The following is a 15,176-nucleotide window of genomic DNA, read 5'->3' on the forward strand; positions in this document are numbered from 1 at the left end:
CAGTGGCCACAGGACTGGAAAAGGTCAGTTTTCATTCCAATCCCAAAGAAAGGCAATGCCAAAGAATGCTCAGACTACCACACAATTGCCCTCATCTCACATGCTAGTAAATTGATGCTCAAAATTCTCTAAGCCAGGCTTCAGCAATACATGAACTGTGAACTTCCTGATGTTCAAGCGGGTTTTAGAAAAGGCAGAGGAACCAGAGATCATATTGCCAACATCCACTGGATCATCAAAAAAGCAAGAGAGTTCCAGAGAAACATCTATTTCTGCTTTATTGACCATGCCAAAGCCTTTGACTCTGTGGATCACAATAAACTGTGGAAAATTCTTCAAGAGATGGGAATACCAGACCACCTGACCTGCCTCTTGAGAAATTTGTATGCAGGTCAGGAAGCAACAGTTACAACTGGACATGGAACAATGGACTGGTTTCAAGTAGGAAAAGGAGTACGTCAAGGCTGTATATTGTCACCCTGCTTATTTAACTTCTATGCAGAGTACATCATGAGAAACGCTGGACTGGAAGAAGCACAAGCTGGAATCAAGATTGCCGGGAGAAATATCAATAACCTCAGATATGCAGATGATACCACCTTTATGGCAGAAAGTGAAGAGGAACTAAAAAGCCTCTGGATGAAAGTGAAAGAGGAGAGTGAAAATGTTGGCTTAAAGCTCAACATTCAGAAAATGAAGATCATGGCATCTGGTCCCATCACTTCATGGGAAATAGATGGGGAAACAGTGGAAACAGTGTCAGACTTTATTTTGGGGGCTCCAAAATTATTGCAGATGGTAACTGCAGCCATGAAATTAAAAGACGCTTACTCCTTGGAAGAAAAGTTATAAGCAACCTAGATAGCATATTCAAAAGCAGAGACATTACTTTGCTGACTAAGGCCGTCTAGTCAAGGCTATGGTTTTTCCTGTGGTCATGTATGGATGTGAGAGTTGGACTGTGAAGAAAGCTGAGTGCCAAAGAATTGATGCTTTTGGACTGTGATAATGGAGAAGCCTCTTGAGAGTCCCTTGGACTGCAAGGAGATCCAACCAATCCATTCTGAAGGAGATCAGCCCTGGGATTTCTTTGGAGGGAATGATGCTAAAGCTGAAACTCCAGTACTTGGCCACCTCATGCGAAGAGTTGACTCATTGGAAAAGACTGTGATGCTGGGAGGGATTGGGGGCAGGAGGAGAAGGGGATGACCCAGGATGAGATGGCTGGATGGCATAACTGACTCGATGGACATGAGTCTGAGTGAACTCCGGGAGTTGGTGATGGACAGGAAGGCCTGGTGTGCTGCGACTCATGGGATCGCAAAGAGTCGGACACGACTGAGCGACTGAATTGAACTGAACGAATACTCGCCCTTCTTCCAGACCCCAAGTAAAACATTGACCGCTGCCACCCTTCCCTTGTGATCCTCATCATAAACAACAAAGGTCTACTGTATGGCATAGGGAACTATATTCAATATCCTGAGATAAGCCATAATAGTAAAGAAAATAAAAAAGAATGAGTCTATGTGTGTGTGTTCACTCGTTAAGTCACGTCAACTCTTTGTGACACCATGGACTGCAGCATGCCAGACTTTTATCTATATCTATATATAATACGTATATAAATGTATATATATAGACTGAACCAGTGAAGTTGCTCAGTTGTGTCCATCTCTTTGCGATGTCATGGACTATAGCCTACCAGGCTCCTTCATCCATGGAATTTTCCAGGCAAGAGTACTGGAGTGGGTTGCCATTTCCTTCTCTAGGGTATCTTCCCTATAAATGCAATAAAAAATTAAAAAAAAAACCACAGCAACACATTAAAAAAAAAAGAAAAGAAGAAAATGGATGAACCTAAAGCCTGTTGCACAGAGTGAAGTCAGAAAGAGGAAAACAAATATTGTACAGTAAACATATGTATGGAATCTAGAAAAATGGTACTGATGAACACGTTTGCAGGGCAGGGAGAGAGACTCAGACATAGAGAGCAGACTAATGGTAACACTGTGCACAGGAAAGAGTGGGACAAATTGAGAGAGTAGCATTGAAATAAACGCAGTACCATACGTAAAACAGATAGCAGGAAGTTTCTGTATAACGCAGGGAGTTCAACCTGGTGCTCTGTGACAGCCTAGAGGGGTAGGATAAGGTGGGAGGTGGGAGGGAAGTTCAAGAGGGTACACCTATGGCTGATGTGTATACCTATTGCTGATTCATGTTGATGTAAGGCAGAAATCAACACAACACTGTAAGGCAATTATCCTTCAGTAAAATAATCTCACTTCAAGAGAAAAGTAAAAAGTGATGCTCATTAATAGGAACCACTTTCCCTGGCAAGGATCTTGTTGTTTAGTCACCAAGTCATGTCTGATTCTTTGTGACCCCATGGACTGCTGCTCTTCAGGCTTTCCTCACCCTCACTATCTCCTGGAGTTTGCTCAAACTCATAGTCATTGAGTCAGTGATGCTATCTAACCATCTTATCCTCTGCTGCCCCCTTCCCCTCTTGCCCACAATCTTTCCCAGCATCATGGTCTTTTCTAACGAGTCGGCTCTGCATATCAGGTGGCCAAAGTACTGGAGTTTCAGCATTAGCAAGGACAGGCAGGATACTTAAGTATATGCAGGATACTTAAGGACATGCAGGATATCTTAAGACACAGTGCCGCAGGGAAGAGAGAACAGAGTCTATATCCAATGACTGAATAATATGGGGTGCTAAAGGCTGGCTTCCTTACCTCCCCCTCGGACAACTCTGGGGTGCTACTTATGCTCAGAGCTCCCTATACCATCATGCTGAAGCCAAATACCGTCATCCCTGTCCAAGTTTTCTATAGTCTGCTCCAGCTTCCTTTGCTCCTTTAAAACACTCACTCAGGGAATCCCTTACCTAGGAATTCTGTCTCAGCTCTGCTTCTAGGAATCCCAGCCTAAGGCACTGAAGTCAGGAACAAAGCTGAGCACAGGAAATCACACCTGGCTACCCTTTCCAAGGAGGAGGTGTAGGTCTTAATTTCATCTCTTATTTTCATTCTGTGGTGCTATTTCAGCATCAAAGAATAGGAGCATCCCTGGATTTCAAAGTCTCAGTGTCTCTTGATACACACAGATCCTGAGTCTTACTCACATAACAGCAAGAAAGATGCCCTAAAGAGTGGTTGCCTGAAAAATATGCCTTAGGAATATATGCATTTGCATAATGTTTGGGGGAGGCCACTACTGAGTTCAATTAAAGACCAACTTCAATAGTTCAAATGGGGATAGGATGGAGTTAAAATTAGGGCAGATGTATTAACTCTTGGCAAAGTTGTACTTAAACTTGATCAAACATTTATTGAGAAGTCCCTGATTCAAAGTTGTATACTAAGGGTCTTACATTTGAACACTGTAAAAGTAGATTCCCATGTCTGAATCCTACACAGGAACCTGAATGAAATACAAATTAATTTTGTTATAAACTCTGTAGCATGCTGTAAGCTCCTGGAAGGTTGCCGCTGCCAAGTTGCTTCAGTCGTGTCAGACTCTGTGTGACCCCATAGACAGCAGCCCACCAGGCTCCATCCCTGGGATTCTCCAGGCAAGAACACTGGAGTGGGTTGCCATTTCCTTCTCCAATGCATGAAAGTGAAAAGTGAAAGTGAAGTCACTCAGTCATGTCTAACTCTTAGCGACCCCATGGACTGCAGCCTACCAGGCTCCTCCGTCCATGGGATTTTCCAGGCAAGAGTACTGGAAGCTGAGGTGGTTTCAAATAAAGAAATCAGTGCTCTTGAAATGGGCACATAGTATTTTTTGCCTCTCTAGAATCTATTTACCATTTTTTTTGAGAAGCCAAAGGATATTATCTTTTTAATTAATTTTTATTAGAATATAGTTGCTTTACAATGTTGTGTTAATTTGTGCTGCCCAGCAAAGTGAATCAATTTTACATATACATATATCCCTTTCCCATTTAGGTCAACACAGAGTACAGTGTAGAGTTCTCTGTGCTATACAGTAGGTTCTCATTGGTTATCTATTTTCTACATAATAGTGTATATATGTCCGTCCTAATCTCCCAATTTATCCCACCACCCACCATCCCCTTGGTATCCGTAAGCTTGTTTTCGATATCTGTGTGTCTGTTTTTAGTAGCAGGACCCGGATTGACTTGTGAACTTCCTCCCTGGACTCTGGTGACACTGGCTATGTTGCTGAGATCCAGGAGTGGCTTTCTTATTCCCTGGGGGCAATGATTGGATAGCAGATAACCCCAGAGCTAAGCCTGGTCCTTGAGAGACTGTGAATTCAAGTCAGTCTGAGACTGGGATGCAGTATTCAGAATAAAGGTCTTTTTCTCCCAAACAAGCAGAAGAAAGGGCTTTTTCTCCCAAATTAGAGAAACTTAGAGAATGCAGGCCAGGAGCTGCTGGTGCCATCTTTCCATAACAAGAAGACACCCTGCAGGAAAATAAAGCCAACAGAGAGGCAAGCAGAGCTGAGAGATGAAAAGCAATCTCCACCCCCCACCCCCCACCCCCCACCCCACCCCCCCCCCGCAAAAAAAAATATTCTTGGTCCCTTTATTACAGAGAGCAAGGAATTAAAGAAAACATTTAGGTCATTTTGAGTTGGATTTCTATCAGTTTCAATCAAATGCTGCAACTAAGCCTTAAACCCATAATAGGCATTCATTCAAAATTTAGGTGTGTGTTAATTAGAATGTGTTGGTACCATTACCAGGCAAACAGACAAATACTCTTACCTTCAACAACTGCATCTAATTTTAAAGATATATATTGATCATTTACACTGAGCCAGATATTGGGCTTGGATTTTTGAAGGATTTTAAGAGGATTAAGACATAATTTCCTTTCTTTAAAACATTTATAATATATCCAGCATCTGAAAGAAACCCATTAGATTTCAACTCCTCCCCACTGGAAATAACACACAGACACCCACTTTAAAGAAGTTACATTGAGAAATGTTTTATTAAAAACCCAATGGAGAAATAGGTGAGTCAAGCTGTTTCCTGGATCTAAACCATAAGTTGATGCCCCAAGTCATAGATGATGACTCCACTGGGACTCAGGGAAACAAAAGTATTTTTAAACTTTTGAGAAGGGAGAGTAGCTTGGACAGCCAAAATGGACAGTCTGTCCTGTTGACTCACTTGGGAAATTTCCACTTTTCTGCCATTTCAAAGCAGAATTTGAAACAAGATTTGGATTGCCTTTTAAGTAGATATGCTCTCTGGATAACTTCCTTGGATGAAATGTATGCCATCACATCATAGATATCATGGCTTCTGTTTTTAATCTACCTTTTTTTGGATGATGACTACATTTAATAGTTTTTCCAAGATTACGGTAAACTTATAAGCAATGAGCTACTAGTAGCAATATCCTACTTCTACAGAGTATTGGGTTGGCCAAAAAGTTCAAAAAAGCCCAAATGAACTTTTTGGCCAACCCAGTACTTCCCAGTTTATGAAAGCACATTCTCATGCATTATCTCCTAGGGAGTTGGGAGAGCCAACAACTAAATAAATCTAAACAGTTGCTCCTTTTTTTATAGGGTATTATTTCATTTTTATTTCCTTTTCTCTATTTACAAATAGAGTACCCTTTTTTTAATCTCACATTTGGATTTCTGTAGTAGCCTCATAACTAGTCTCTATTTCTTAGCTTTTTTTCCCCCCTCAATATTCCCCATGCATACTTCTGACCATATTCCACCTCCTTAGTGTTCCATGCTTAACAGAAAAAATCCAGACATCCCAGCAAGTCACCCATGATCCATCTTACAGTTCCAATACAGATCCTAACCACCCATCACTCTGACAAATTTCGCAGAGAAGAGGAGTTGGTGTCATAGTGACAAATGGGAAGAGTCTGAACAGGAAGACAATCCTAGAAGCTGAGTCTTGGAGAAAAGGAGGAATGACAAAGGCAAAAAATCACATGACTAGAAAGGTTGAAGGTACAACCGAGAGTGTCAAGCAGTCAAATTTGGGGACTTCCCTGGCAGTCCAGGGGTTATGATTCTGTGCTTCCATTCCGGGGGGCATGAGTTCAATCCCTAGTCGGGGAACTAAGATCCTGTACGCCTCGTAACACAGCTCTAAAACTTCACAATTCTGATCAATAGCCAAGGGATACTGATTCTAAATATCGACTGCCTCTGACAGGAACAAAAAGTAAAAGAAACAGAAGGCGGAAAGAAAACTTTCACTAAATACAGAAAGTGATTAGGGGCTTTAGCCCTCGAAGCCAGAAAAGGTAACTCAGAAAAGAGAGGGCCTCTCAGAGCATAACAAGTCCACTGGGAACTGAGGCTTAGGAGCCCAGAGCCTCACTCTGAGCACAGTTTTGTCTCCCAAGACTGCACTGACCTTTCTATAAAGGGCTGAGGTCAGACCAACGTGATGCTGGGAGTGCACCAGGAGAAACAATGGCTGGGTAGGTCCAGAGTTCTGGAATCATTCAGTCTGATGCATTGCGAGTACATACTCAGTTGTGTCCAACTCTGCAACTCCATCAACTGTGCATGGGATTATCCCAGCAAAAATATGGGAGTGGGTTGTCATTTCCTCTTCCAGGGGATCTTCCCAGACCAGGGATTGAACTCTGGTCTCCTGCAATTTAGGTGCATTCTTTACCACTGAGTCACCTGGGAAGTCCCTGAAGCACTGTGTTCCAGGAGAGGAACAGCAGTACACAGGGATTTTTATAAGATATAGAGAAGCAAATACACTTTGTAACTTGGAATAGAAAACTCCTGTGAAAGGCCCCTGAGAGACTGTTCAGTTCAGATGGGCCAACACCTGGGCTGGACCAGTCATTCTCGAGAACCTGAGGAGCTTATTATCGTTAGAAAAACACATGTCCAGAACTCCACTTCAGAGACTCAGACTCAGTAAATCTGGGATGATGCTCTGAATTTCAAATTTGTAATAAGCTCCCAGGTGATTCAGAAGATAGATGCCCGGCTAGTTTTGGAATCACGGGATGGACTTCCTTTGTAAGTCACACTCTCAAAGAATGCTACACTCTCCAGCAACCTGGTCCCCATGCTAGATGGGCTGTTGATGAGTCTACTGGGCATTGCTATTTATTTCATCAGCTCCTCTAGAGCAGTGCCCACAAATTGTGCCCAACTTGTGGGCACATTAGAATCTTAGAATTTGGAGAAATCAGAATTTCCTCCCCAGCACTGAATGAAAATCTGCATCTTAACAAATCTCCTTATAATGTACATGGCACGCTCCAATTTGAAAAGCCCAGCTTGACTGATTTTTTTTTTTAATTTTTATTTTTACTTTATTTTACTTTACAATACTGTATTGGTTTTGCCGTACATTGACATGAATCCACCACGGGTGTACATGTGTTCCCAAACATGAACCCCCCTCCCACCTCCCTCCCCATAACATCTCTCTGGGTCATCACCGTGCACCAGCCCCAAGCAGGCTGTATCCTGCATCAGACATAGACTGGCGATTCGATTCTTACATGATAGTATACATGTTTCAATGCCATTCTCCCAAATCATCCCACCCTCTCCCTCTCCCTCAGAGTCCAAAAGTCCGCTATACACATCTGTGTCTTTTTTGCTGTCTTGCATACAGGGTCATCACTGACATCTTTCTAAATTCCATATATATGTGTTAGTATACTGTATTGGTGTTTTTCTTTCTGGCTTACTTCACTCTGTATAATCGTCTCCAGTTACATCCATCTCATCAGAACTGATTCAAATGTATTCTTTTTAACAGCTCAGTAATACTCCATTGTGTATATGTACCACAGCTTTCTTATCCATTCATCTGCTGATGGACATCTAGACTGATTTTTAATCTCTTCAGTTGTTTGTGGCTATCAAGGTCAGCTCTGCAGAACTAGATAGGAACAGGAATCATGGTTTTCCCCAGTACATAACCAAGTTCGCATGAGCCAACCAAAAAGAAATTGTTTTTCAGTGCCTAGTGACTGCTGGAAGGCAATTCTTCAGCACTTCAGAGACACCACACGGTCTTTCCAACATTCCTATTTGGTAGCCTGGAAAATCCCGTGGATGGAGGAGCCTGATGGGCTGCAGTCCATGGGGTCACGAAGAGTAGGACACGACTGAGCGACTTCCCTTTCACTTTTCACTTTCAGGCATTGGAGAAGGAAATGGCAACCCACTCCAGTGTTCTTGCCTGGAGAATCCCAGGGACGGGGAAGCCTGGTGGGCTGCCGTCTATGGGGTCGCACAGAGTCGGACACGACTGAAGCAGCTTAGTAGCAGCAGCAGCAATAGAGCCGAAGGGCTTCCCAGGTGGCACTAGTGATAAAGAATCCACTTGCCAATGCAGGAGGTGTAAGAGATGCAGTTCAATCCCGGGATCAGGAAGATCACCTGGAGGAGGAAATGGCAGCCCAATCCAGTATTCTTGCCTGGAGAATCCCATGGACAGAGGAGCCTGGTGGGCTACAATCCATGGGGTCAGAGTCGGACATGACTGAAGCAACACAGCATCATTCAGTTCACTTGCTCAGTTATGTCTGACTCTTTGCGACCCCAAGGACTGCAGCATGCCAAGCTTCCCTGTCCACCACCAACTCCCGGATCTTGCTCAAACTCATGTCCATCAAGTTGGTGATGCCATCCAACCATCTCATCCTGTCATCTCCTTCTCCTGCCACTGGAGAAGGGAATGGCAAACTGCTTCAGTATTCTTGCCTTGAGAACCCCATGAACAGTATGAAAAGTCTTAGCATGCATGCACGCAATAAAGCAGAAAGAGCCCTGCATAGATTGACTAATTTGTGGGATGTACACTCAGCCCAGGTCACTCAGTCAGAGAGGAACTGTGCCCACCCCAGATCCTGCAGCCGCAGGTCCTGTGGAAGAGACACTGGCGCCACAACAGCTCCAGATGCTGAGCTGGCTGATGATGAGGGCAACACAGTTGGAAAATTTTCAGTGCTGCTCTTCTCCTGGAAGAGAGGAGAGGTTCAAGGAGATGCCGGGTGTAACACCTGCCGCAGGAGGAGGACTGCCACAGGAAATCTTCAGCAAGCACGGGCTCAGGGACAAAAGTCCAGAGCAGAATGATTTCTGCTGTAATTGCCAATTTGTCTATGTCAGCACGACAGCCACATCTAATTTACTGTGCATAAACAGCCAGGCCGTCACAGGAGGTGAAAACCCCATGGATCACAACCAACCAACCACTGAGCAGGACCCTAGAGTGAGTCATCCCAGGGTCAGGCTCTCCAGAAGATGGGTTTATCTGGCAGGAGAATTCCTCTCTTCCCTCCACCCAGGGGAGCATGAGGAGCAAGTGAGATTGTCCTTTCAAGGCACTGTAGACAATTTTATAATTATGTTTATCAGGCCCTTGTTTAGGGGGACCAAGAATGATCCCTACCTTCTTAGACTCTCTGTCTGTAACTTAGAGAAAATAAGTTGAACGAACATATGCCCCCTGTCTCTCCCCTGTTTAACCCACTCTATTATAGCATTCTTCATGGATATCATATGGAGCTGCAATAGCTGGAAACCTCTGAAGACTGGCAAAGGAATCAAGAACTGCACCTAATGAACTGTATGCCAGTAGTAAGTTGGGGAATCGTGAAAGTCTCAATGGTGAAACCCTTTTTAGCTGCTCCTGTCAAGCCTCCAGAGGCTCTGTTGAGTCAGGCTGGTGGTTCTCAGACATGAGCAGACAATAGCACACCCTGCAGTGCATGCTAAACCCTGGAATGGCTGGACTCCACCCCAGAGGCTCTGAATCAGCAGCACTGGTAGCATAGAATTTCCATTTCTATTAAGTCCGACTCTTTGCGACCCCATGGACTGTAGCCCACCAGTCTCCTCTGTCTGTGGAATTCTCCAGGCAAAAGTACTGGAGTGGGTTGCCATTTCTTTCTCCAGAGGATCATCCTGACCCAAGGATCAAACCCAGGTCTCCTGCATTGCAGGTGGTTTCTTTACCATCTGAGCCACCAGGGAAGCCCATATTAAGTCCCCAGGTGGTGCTGTTGCTGCTGATCTAAGGACCACACTTTGAGAACCAGTGAGCTAGGGACTCCCTGAGAGCAGCTGTGGGATTCAGAATGTAGAGACAAGCATCACCAGGTAAGTCACCCAATGTTGATTGTGAGAAGAGAGCATCTTTGTTCCATACTTCAAATAGTTTCTTAAAGATTGATTCCTAGAAGTGAGATATATTGACCCAAAGGGTATGAACATCTTTATGGCTCTTGATAATTATTTCTAAATTTCTTTCCAGAAGGTTTGGGCTAATTTATGACAGCATTAACATGTATGAGTACTGAGTATCAGTACTTTCATTACCAAAACTATTATAATTATTATGACTTATTTCATCAGCAAAACGATAATGATTATGGTAATTATGATGTCATTTAAAAATGTATCCACTTATTTGATTACTCTATATAGAATATTGTTCCAAGTCTATATCACCATCATGAGTATAAAAATTGGTGGCAGAAAAAGGAGATCTTAATCAGGCTACTTGTCCCTTAGGTACCACTTCCTACCTCTATCAAAGCTCCATGACCCCAGATTCTGTCTTGTTCTCCACTGCATCTTAAGAACCTAGTTGAAGACCTGCCACAGCAGATGCTCAATAAATGAATAAATTATAACTTCCCCTGCTTTTCTGGAGAAAAGTTATATACAATTGCTGCTTAAAAATAACACTTTCCATTCTCCATCCCTCTGTGCTCTTTGTTCAAAGGAATGAAAGTTTGATAGCATCTTGAATTTCCAGTGTTAAGTGTGCACGGATGCCCCCATGCTTTTCCAATAAGCTAGCAAGCATCTCTGAGCATCCATGGTAAGCAGGGCAGCAGAAAAGAGGCAAGCACCACGTCACCTGCGGTCAACCCCCATGGCACCTCTCCCTCTCCCAACCTCATTCTCTTGGATATTTGTTTCCAACTGCTGCAGCTTTTCCCAACCCAGTTCCACTAGATTACAAGAGGATCAGAGCCTCCACTAGGCATGTTCCTCACCAACAGCAGTGAGAGGAGGTGGAAACCAACTTTGTCCCCTTCCCTCGTGGTCTATAAGAAACACAAGGCTTGCCAGGGCCCTGGACCCCTGGAATGCCACAGCAGCTCCCTGAGCAGTAAGGCTCCTGATGGAAGCTTCAGTCACTCTGATTCAAACTCAGAAGCAGGCAGAGCCTCTGTGGGGCTTAGCCTGGAGACTGAGGCCTTTAATTTGATCTGAGTAATTCATACAGTGGCCCAAGTGTCCTCATTGGCCCTGTCACTTGGTCATGAATTATGAAATCAAAGGCAGACCCCAAAGACGTTGTAATTTCCGGGTTGGGGCTGTTAGCTCGGCCTGCCTTTCATTGTAGAGGCTGGGAACTAGGCTTCCGGGTCTTACTTGCAAACAGAGATATGCCATGATTCCCTCTGCCTCCAGACAAAAAGCCAGCTACCCCCTATAACACAGCTCCAATAGACCTTTTCACATGCGGTTGTTACTACTCCCTGAGGGTGGTGGGGAGCTGACACACCCCACTTCTGCCCCCACACCTTTGACCACACTCCATTCTCCAGTCCCTGCTTCCTCAGGCTGAGCCAGGAAGGCCCCCAGCCTCTCACCTTTTGAGTCCTGGTCACACACCAAGTTCATTTTGGGCCCTATCTCCTGGGGTGAAACGTCCTAATGACCTCATCCCAGGGAGAACACTCTCCTCCCAACGAAAACAAACCGTGTCCGCAACTCTCAGCCTCTTAAAACCAAATCCAGTCAACAATACCTTTCATTTCAAGATACAAAATCATACATTTCACATTCTATCTCCTCAAACAGAGCACAGGATTGAAGCTTCGAATGTCTTTATTTCCCTCCCGGAGCCCCAAATGCAGTCGGGATTCAATAGCTGCGGAGAAAGTTTCTTTATTGAGAAGGAATCTTGCAGGCGTCCTGTAATCAACTAACCTTTACGTCCCTAACCACTCTGCAAACCAAACCACAATTAGGCACAAAACCTAATCTGACCAGAGGGCAGGGGTCCCCAGCCTCCAGGCCACAGACCGGTACCTGCTGTCACATCAGTGGTGGCATTAAATAAGAAATAAAGTGCACAGTAAACGTAATGGGCTTGAATCATCCTGAAACCATCCCCCACCCATCGGTTCATGGAGAAGTTCGTCTTCCATAAAAGCAGTCTCTGTGCCAAAGAGGTTGGGGACTGCTGCCACAGGGTACCCAACATGACCTGGGTGTGTACACACTCATCTGAATATCAGTGGCATCTTTGAAATCGAAACACAAAGGCTAGGGCCACTCTGGCAAACGCGTTTCTGCATTTCTCTTGAAACAACCGTAATGGGCTTTCTAAAACCACCTCATGTCACTTCGATTTTCCTCATATAAAACCCCTTCCCAAAGATTCCTGGAAATTCCGTTTCTTGTCTGGCTCCTGTTTTTGCATCCATGTCAGTAACAAAGCTTGACGAGTGCTTGATCCAAGTGATGCTTTTATCTGTAACATCACATGCTGACTGCTTTCATCCTGTTGCTCTCAAACACCCACTGCCCATCAGATCTCTGTTCTCTTGCAATACCATGTACTGCTACCACGCTAGCAAGTTTCCAACCAACCTGTTTAACATGTTATCAATTTTAATTAACTTGAGAGGAAAAGGGTTGATAGATGTGCATTTAACACGTATGCAATTGAAATATATCTGCGTCACAGCTGCAGACTACATAACCATTTAAGGCTATCAAGAATTGCCTCATTACAGCCTGGATGGGAGGGGAGTTTGGGGGAGAATGGATACATGTATATGTATGGCTGAGTCCCTTCTCTGTTCACCTCAAACTATCACAACATTGTTAGTTGGCTATACCCCAATACAAAACAAAAAGTTTTTTAAATTTATTTTAATTGGAGGCTAATTACTTTATAATATTGTAGTGGGTTTTGCCATACATTGACATGAATCAGCTACGGGTTTACATGTGTTCCTCATACTGAACTCCCCTCCCACCTCCCTTCCCATCCCATCCCTCTGGGTCATCCCAGTGCACCAGCCCTGAGTACCCTGTCTCATGCATCGAACCTAGACTGGCAATCTGTTTCACATATGATAATATACATGTTTCAATGCTAGTTTTAAAAAACAAAATAAAAATAAATAAATAAACGATACACTCTTCAAAAAAAAATAGAATTGCCTCATTAATCCTACCAGTAACAGATGGGATACATGATTTCTTTACCCACTAGCTAATTTAATCTTCAGAATTTTGCAGAAAAAAGCTATACCCGTGGAGTCAGACAAAATGTAAACTATGCTTCTGTTTTCTCTCTTGCTCACAAGGCTAATGTTTACATTTATCTCTTGTGCTTCCACATTTTTTCAAACAAGCATGGAAGCATCTTCATAGATACACATGATTCTAGAACTTTAAGAAATTAAGAAAGGGCAACAAATAAGAGAGTGAGATGAAACCAGGTGTGGCAAAGTGCATTTTACAAAAACAGATTCAACAAAATCTCCCATTCCACAAACTCTTCTGCAGTATGACCCTGACATTCCCCCACCAAGAGGTAGGGTATGGCCCTCTTTTCCTTGCTTTCAACAAGGAAAGGCAATCCAGTTTCTACCTTATCTAGTGAAATGCTTGCACTTGAAGTCCTGAGCTGCTATTTAAGAAAATCACCTGAGACAGCCATGCTGTGAGGAAACCTAAGCCATGTCTAAGACCAGCAGTCCTAGCTGGAACCCCCGAATAAGATACCACCTCATGAAGTTATCATGAAGAATAAATATGACAATACGTCCACTGTACCCCAGCTCATGCCTGGAGTAACTCTCAAGGCCTGGCAGCTGTCACCATCATTGCTACTGGTGATGGGAGAAGGAGGAATAGCTGTATCACCCTCATGACCATCTAAGAAATAACCATTGCTCTCCTACTATTCCTCAAAGGGCAGTTGTGAAGCACAAAGAAGAGAGCAGATGTGGGAAGATGTTATGTGTTTAATAGTCACTCACCTTGGATATCCCTGGTAATCCAGTGATTAAGAGTCTGTGCTTCCACTGCAGAGGACACAGGTTTAATCCCTGGTCAAGGAACTAAGGTCTTGCATCCCACATACTGCAGAGAGGCCAAAAAAGAAGAAAAAAAAATCACCCACTTTTTCATTCAATGAACTTCTATCAGGATCAACCCTAGGCACTGGGCCAGGTGCTAGAACTATAGAGCTCTGCAACGTCCTGTACTGTGGGATCTTAGTCACCTATTACTCTTTTTAAATTTGAATTATTTAAAATAAAATGCTATTTAAAATTCAGTTTCTATCATGCGTCACATTTCAAGTGCTCAAGAGCACCTACTGGCGACTGTACTGAAGAGCAGAAAACAATATTTCCAACACTGAAGAAAATTATATTGAACAGAACTGGTAGAGAGGGGAAAAAATAAATTTGTACTCTCAATAATTCTTGCTGCTGCTGCTGCTAAGTCACTTCAGTCGTGTCCGACTCTGTGTGACCCCATAGATGGCAGCCCACCAGGCTCTGCTGTCCCTGGGATTCTCCAGGCAAGAACACTGGAGTGGGTTGCCATTTCCTTCTCCAATGTATGAAAGTGAAAAGTGAAAGTGAAGTCGCTCAGTCGTGTCCGACTCTTAGCGACCCCATGGACTGCAGCCCACCAGGCTCCTCCATCCATGGGATTTTCCAGGCAAGAGTACTGGAGTGGGGTGCCATTGCCTTCTCCCTCAGTAATTCTTAATTAATCACAAATCAATCTGATAATGATGACTTCTGGAAATGGACTCCAATGTCCACTCCGTGGGAGGTCAGTCTTCGCTTCTGAAGGACAGTAAAATGATTCCAGATCTCCAAGTTCTGAGAATAGGTGGTGTCTATTCAAACCATTGCCCACAAGAGCAAGGACTTTCTTTCTTTCCTATAATGTGACTGAATGCCTACTCTGTGAGAGCGACAATGCTGAGTGCAGCAGAGCCCACAGAGATGGAAAAGCCACAGATTCCGGTCTTAAGCTTGTAGTTTCATATTAGGAATAACAGATTCAGTGTATAGGAGAGTGAAAAAATTTCACATGAGAAGTGACCATCCTAAAAACAGCTAACATGGGCGGGCACGTAACGTGTGCCAGCCTGGAGCCAAGAG

General features: G+C 43.8%; 1 long non-coding RNA gene across 1 annotated transcript in view; it reads right to left on the reverse strand.

Moving 5' to 3' along the window:
• Positions 1 to 14,103, reverse strand: part of LOC138427555 (uncharacterized) — a 218,940-nt gene extending 204,837 nt beyond the window's left edge. Inside the window, exon 1 of the long non-coding RNA XR_011252056.1 lies at positions 14,034 to 14,103. This is a non-coding gene — a long non-coding RNA (uncharacterized lncRNA). The remainder of the gene's footprint in view (positions 1 to 14,033) is intronic.
• Positions 14,104 to 15,176: the final 1,073 nt, after the last annotated feature.

This window comes from Ovis canadensis, chromosome 22, assembly GCF_042477335.2.
Source record: "Ovis canadensis isolate MfBH-ARS-UI-01 breed Bighorn chromosome 22, ARS-UI_OviCan_v2, whole genome shotgun sequence".
Lineage (NCBI taxonomy): Eukaryota > Metazoa > Chordata > Mammalia > Artiodactyla > Bovidae > Ovis > Ovis canadensis.